This window comes from Meleagris gallopavo, chromosome 4 (assembly GCF_000146605.3).
Source record: "Meleagris gallopavo isolate NT-WF06-2002-E0010 breed Aviagen turkey brand Nicholas breeding stock chromosome 4, Turkey_5.1, whole genome shotgun sequence".
Taxonomy (NCBI): Eukaryota; Metazoa; Chordata; class Aves; order Galliformes; family Phasianidae; genus Meleagris; species Meleagris gallopavo.
The window spans coordinates 27,530,686-27,537,802 of NC_015014.2; the positions used below are offsets into that span (position 1 = coordinate 27,530,686).

A 7,117-nucleotide genomic window follows, 5' to 3' on the forward strand; every position below is an offset into this window, starting at 1 on the left:
TTTTTAAGTTTTTGCCCATCGAGAAATATTCAGTGTTCTTCTGTTCTTTAGAAACTACACACTGCTCTGTGAAGAACATTGAAATACCTTTCGTATTCAGAGAGAGCAGTCAGGATGAAAAGTTTATGCTTTGTTTCACTGTAGAGCCACCACGATCTGCCACTACTGAACATTCACTCACGTTGTTTAGGCTGAATTTGAGCTATGAAAAAATCTAGCACTATAACAAATGCTGCAGACAAACAAGGAAACAACAAAATGAATATAATATTAAGATTTTGGGGTTAAAGCCCAAGAGGCTTAAACAATCAGAAGCTTGAAAATCAATACAAGAAGTAATCAAGAAAGTTAGGACCTGAACGTTTGCATTAGCAAATCTCAGAAAAAAAATTAAAAAGAATCTGCTTTCTGCAGTCAGCATTCTAGTGAATCCAGTGTGCTGGACAAGTACATCAGGATCCACAATACCAAAAGCTGGGGTCCCACCCCCACCCTACGTACTCAGGGTTTACATACATGCCTGACTGCATGAACTTATACTGAGTGCACAAGAGTAGACAACTCCAAGTCAATGTTTCTGTTCCTTCAGTACAGCTGCTGATTTTTTAATAACCACCCTATGAGAGAATTACTACTGCCAGTGTACCCAGTTTTGTAAACCTTTGTGAAGGCATTTTGATATAAATAAAGATTAAATATTTCTGAATTATTTGGTTGGCTTACCAAATTTATTCAGGGGTTCTGTTCTTATTTAATTCTTTCACCTAACAACTTTTCTGCATTTCTTGAAATATATTCTAACATAAGCAGAACAGACAAATTGAGCATGCTTTACGATAAAAATGTGAAATAACTGACTACAAATTGATTTTTCAACCTCAGGAAAATCTTCCTCGTCCCTCGTCTTTTATCAGCCTCAGCTCCTGTACAGAGATTATAACCAATATGGATTGGTAAGAACAGAAAATAATCAGATCATTCTAACTCAAAACTCAAACTAGTTTTGTTAAAAGGAAGATGTTGACTAACCAGAGGACAATCGTGGACCAAAGAAAGGAAGACTAGGACAGTATCATCTAATAAATGCTCATATTAAAATGGTATAAGTAAATCCCATCCAGCCACTCTGACCTCTACATTTTAAGGAAGAAAAATATTTTCTTTCAAAATACTCCTCACAGAAATAAAAGTGCTCCATTTCTTTTAATGCTGAACTGCTTCCTTTATGTTCTTGGACATATTCAATATTTGTACAGAAAAAACCTAGGATCCTTAATATTGGATTAAGGAATTACGTGCAGTGGGATTTGCAGCCTTTTTCCATTTTCTCACTCCTATCATACCAGTACTTACTGAGTTGAAGTGAGCTGGAGGCAAGTTCAATTTCCATCTCTGCTCAGGGGAGTGATTAAATTCATCAGACGCTGAGAAAGTCAGTGCAATGAATATGGCAAGTCTTGGCTGCCAAACCTATGAGGAAGGATTAGTACCAGACACACAGTCACCAAAAGAAAATAACTGCAAAGAAAGCCTAGTTAAAGAAATAAAAAAATAGAAGGAAATGAAAAAATAAATCTCCTAAAAAGAAAAAAAACAAGATACTATAAGCAGGAAAAAAAACACATTAAATTCAATCATATATTTCAATACTATAGAATATTCTAAGAGTAAAATTTTAGACTCAGAGTAACCTGTGGGCATCCAATCTTTTGGTTTGTGTGGGCCATAGTGAGTGAAGAGGAATTGTCTTGGGCTGTATCTATGACAGTTGCTCCAAAAGTAATGCCTCCTATATATTTCCATGGAAACTACAACTTATATACAGAGCACAATAACACTGTTTAATAGAGAAAATGCTCAGTTATAAAACGCTCCGTCTCAACAGTCACCACTATTAGCTCTGTATTTTTGCCAGCAATGAACAGGAGCCTGCATGCTGCGCTCATAACAGCCTGTACCAGCGGAGGTGATCCACTGCTGCTATCGCCCCTGCTGAAACGCACCACCCATCACCTCACTGTGCTCACACCCACTGTTTGGTCTACAGAAACGTTCAGCAAGCATCGATGAATGTCAGTGGGTGTAATTTTTTAGGAATGAATGAATTCAGTTTTGAGTTGGACTGTTTTTGAAAGAAACAAGCAGGTCTTCTAAAGTGTGGGCTGCTAACTTGACTAAGCCTGGGGAATAAAGACAGGCCCAGAATTATCAAAAGAACTCTCTTATTAAACAGGTTTTGAAAACACTTTTTCTACGATTTCAAGTTAGTGGGAAAAAATAAAAATGAATAACCTTCTAATTAAGCTGAATTACTCATTATAACAATAATTATAAAATAATAAACAATTTGACTAACGTCAAATATAATCATATAAATATCAACAGAAAAATTAATCTCAAATTGCACAGGATCATTTATTTAAAATTAGTTCTGTTTGATAGATAAGCACTCACAGAAAGCATGTGGATTAATCCCTGTTTAAAGAATGCTTTCATACACAATTAATTTACCATTAGCTCTGAACATCCGAGAACTTTGGAGCTGATATGTGAATGTCTTGACTTTAGCAAAGTCTGTTGGATACTCCACCCTCCCAAGTGTGTTTGTTCTGCCAGCTCCTTTGAAAATATACAGTGAAAGCTACCCTGTATTACCACCATCCAGTATGCCTTGAACACCTGATGTCTGGGGATCTACCCATTTCATGTGCCAATTGGTTCACACCAAGTTTGGGCTTTTTTGCCTAAAGATCACAGCCAAAATCATAACAATGGCCACCAATAATTTATATTCCCCAACAGAAACAGTGATTAATGGCTTGTAGCAGAAAACTGTACATCAGGATACCAAGGAAACTGGCAAACTTCAGACAAGAGCTGTTCTTCACGTGCAGCAGCACACTGTTGCAGGAAATCAGCACAGCTCTTAATCTGATATCTACATATGCTTCTCTGTGGAGGTGAAATCACTCCCACAAATAGTTTTTACCAGTAGAACTGTGCTATTGATTGGCTTACCTTCCTGAAGCAGTATTTATGAATCACAGTTTGATTTTTTTACTTTTTAGTTTTTCATTTAAACAAATCTCCACAGAAGGGGGAGGAAAAAACAAAACAAAAACAAAACAAAACATACAGTTTCCCCTTTCATATGGCCAATGTTAACAATAGCATCTTAATGTAAAGATCTGAGATTCTCTGAATATTGTGCCACTTCTTTTTTCTCCATTAATACCACTGTTGAGCAAACTTGCGTATAGTCACCATGTCCCTACATAGCATTGCCACATCACTGCTTCAGTACATCTAAGTAGCTTTGCATTAGTACAACTGTGCAAGTAACTGCTTAAATACCAAACAAAATAGTTCCACTGAAAGTCAGCGATCAAATTTTATGATCTCTTGGATTTCATTCATACTTTGGGAGATGCCTGTCACTGGGGGATGTTGCTATTACATCCTCAGCAGGAAAACTAACAATCTAGAATTTGATGACCAAAAGACACTTCTATCACCAGGGAAACTCCCACGTGAGATCTCTATTCTTTCTTGCCACGTAAAAGGTAACGAGATGGAATTGTATTCCTTTACAGATGTCCTGAATACCTGCTAAAAGGCCAATCACTGGAGCCAGTGCGACAGCATTGAGTGCTGTACTCTCTTGTATCTTTGATCCAGTTCATTAAGAGTTATCATGCTGCTAGTTTTCAGGAAAAAAATAATAATTTCAGAAGTTCAGAATATCAATTAATAGACTTTTTTCCCCCCCCACAATGAGTAAAATTGTACTTCACATTAGGCTACAGTACCTCTCAAAAATTAGACTTGAAGATACGTGAAACACATTGACGCGCACAGTGCAAAATCTCTTCTATGAAGGAAATAGAGTTTGTTAGGAGTGTTTATGCACTTTCTAAACCACACCAGACTGTTCCTGCCATTGAGAACAAGTGTGTTGCAAGAACACCCCACATGCTCACAAAGATGCCAGTCACAACAGCAACTTGGAGAAGTTCCAGCACACTGTAAGATACAGGTTGGTGATGCCATTAGCTTGGATACTAGCATCCAAAAATAAAGCCAATTCAACTGTAATCACAGGTACTGAAATAACTCCATGACAGAAGCAAAAGAGCTCCTTGATTTTGCACACAGGGCCACCTGAGAAATACTTAATAAAAAAAAAAAAGTTAGCTCCCTGATAGATACAGCATTCCTAGCTGCTTTCTGTATGAAGTTCAGAAGTACAACTTGGCAGAAATGTTACTACCTTCCTCTGCAATTCAACTCGCTCTCTCCCCAAAACTGATCTTCATCTCTCTCCATTTTGCCTCTCATTAGTCTCTACGCAGAAGGCACATTGATTACACATCATATTTGTGCAACTCAAGTGTACAATCAATGAATATACAGATGATACAGCATATTCAAGAGCTTAGCTTATCTAATTATTATACTAGAGCAGAAAAGGACACTCACCCTATCCTGGGCTCGCATAGGAAACTCTGGTGGAATGGATCTCCAGAAGAGATCCTTCCTCGCTGGCAGTCAGCTCTTAAATGGGTCTAGGAGAGGTGGAGCCAGGCTCCACCCCTCCTTGCAGCACAGGTGAATTGCCTTCACCTGTGCTCCAGTGGCTGACTCATTGCTTGCCTCAGCTGATTAATCAGAGGTTCAGGTCACGATTCAGCAGCCCATACATCAAGTCATTTACAGAAATTGTATCTGCTCTTTCTAGGAGGTTGGTTGAACAACTGGCCTCTGATAAGGCTTCTACAACATCAACATTTGTGATATTCAATAAGCTAATAAGCAAATGCTCCTACTGATGCACATTATTTACAAGTGGGTGAAGCACAGAGCTTGTAACTTTCATTTAGTTTTTGATTTGTTTTCAAATTACAGAACTCATTCACTCATAGGTGTATCACCACACGTTTTTAAATCCAGAATTAGCGTGGATCTTCTATAGAGCTCTGTCACTTTTAGGAGACTCAAGTCTTTCATATAAATAGAGCAGGAGACTTGTTGCCCTCGATACAGCTCTTTCACATACAGAAAATGGGCAGTGCCCAATGTTGGGTAAACATGCAGACAGTGAATGCAGCGAAGTCAGGAATGGTTAGTGTGGGCTATATTCTAATTCACTACAAATCCAGACTTAAAACAACACACACACACACAAAAATCTACCACTAAAATAAAGGTTGCTATACGATACGTGACAAGCAAACAGTCTCTCTCGTAACTAATTACTGTGTATTTACTGTTGAGTATATTAAATAGAAACAGAATACTGCAGACCTGCAGTCTTTCAGCTTCAGGATTCATGTGATTTGTTTACTATGCATTTGTTAAAGTATTTTTCATTCTATCCCCCAAAGATAGCAACAGAAAAATCTCCTAAGAAAGAATTTTAAAATCCCTTCTTATAGATGAAGATGAAAAATTTCCATCAGCTCAAGTATTTGATAAACAGAAGCTAATGAACAATTACTTAACATCATCAGAAGTGTCAGAGGCCTAAAGTAATAGTGCTTCATTAATATGTGCGCCCTGAGTCATCTCCCAGACTGATGAATCACAAATAGCAGATTCCCTTCATCGCCAAACTAATGATTGAATTATATTCACTGTTCTGTTAAAAATATAGGAATGACATGACATCTCCTGCTGTTAATTCAGATCAGTTAATTGTTAAACACAATTAAATGAGTCAGGAGGGAGGTTTTTAACTGATGTTTACATTAGGATTTAATAAAATAGTGGAGACAAGTAGATGCAGTGCTTACAGAGAAGTTGGGGGATGATTTGAACAGCAATGTTTATATATCTCAGGTGAGACATAAAATAACTGTAAGAAAACTAATGTTTCCTTCTCATTCTCTACTTTCATGTACTTACTGATTTAATAGATTCCATCAACTGTGATTTATATTAATCAGGTACTGGATCTTTTGGTATTAATTACAACAGATCCATTATGTTCTCCCACCATTGAGCAATAAGTACTCCTAAATCCTATCACTTCACTTTACTGCCTGTTTACAGAAATAAATATATTACTAGAAGAAACCCACTATTTGGAATGTGTACACCTGCACACCACCTAGCCAGAGAAATCAGTTCTACACATTTTTTCTCCTATACAAATTGCCTTTCCTTTAGATCCCAGAGCCAGAAGACATCTATCCAGCTGAAACTGAAAAGACTATAAATCAGAAATAGTCAGTAGCTCTGTTCTTTCTCTCAGTTAAACTCACCACCATTTTGCCTTTAAATGCCTTTAAATTTTTCTGGGCTGCATCTCAGAAACCTATGAAGAAAATCTCTGCATTCTCTCTTGCAGTTATAGCTTAGCCAGGAAGCTCTGGGTCAGAAAATTTGGTTTAGGAACACATCTGCAATTCCAGCCTCTTTCAAGAACACAACCTCTGCAAGTGAAATGAATTTACCTTTAACTGCTGAATTTTAGATGCAGCATTTTGTTTTTTCTGGCACACTATTAACCAAATCTGTTTGCCTTCCTTGACAGTTAATGAACTTGTCTGACAGCAAGTGGTCCCACAGTTGACACTTATTAAACTTAAATGCTTATCTCAAAATACTTTTTCCCATCACTTTCAAAATTAGAATATATAGCAAAAATTAGAAAGGAAGAAGATAGCAAGATAGCATCAAGAAATACTGAGAGATTCAGACGTGTAACTGGAGATTTTCAAGCAGCAAAAGCTTGCAGAGTTTTACAGATTGCAATAAAATTGGTTTGATTAAAAAATAGCTGAGAATAGCCTCATAATTACTATTGTATCCATTTAGAAAGTAGCACGAATATTTCACTTCCTCTTATCTGTGTAAACAAATAAAAATAAAAAGCCTTTACAGTTACAAATGAGGTTCAATTAAATGCAGTACTTTCAAATAACGACACATTAAGGAATATTTTTTCTGCTGTTAAAATGTGTTTTTCTCTTTGTCGCATAATTCTGGCAGCAATTAGACTAGAATGAAAACTGGCCAGGTATCAGAATGACTTTTCTGTTAACCCTACAAGTAAACATTAAAAGTATCAAACCAGGGCAAAAGCTCATTTGTGACATTATTGCACTTGTTGCAT

The 7,117-nt window shown here is 36.9% G+C and overlaps 1 long non-coding RNA gene across 1 annotated transcript; it reads right to left on the minus strand.

Moving 5' to 3' along the window:
• Positions 1-367: 367 nt before the first annotated feature.
• Positions 368-4,519, minus strand: LOC109367257. The gene is made up of 3 exons (XR_002114201.1): positions 4,480-4,519; positions 1,354-1,470; positions 368-923 (listed from the first exon to the last, which is right to left on the minus strand). It is a non-coding gene; the product is annotated as an uncharacterized LOC109367257 (long non-coding RNA).
• Between the last annotated feature and the right edge of the window lie 2,598 nt (positions 4,520-7,117).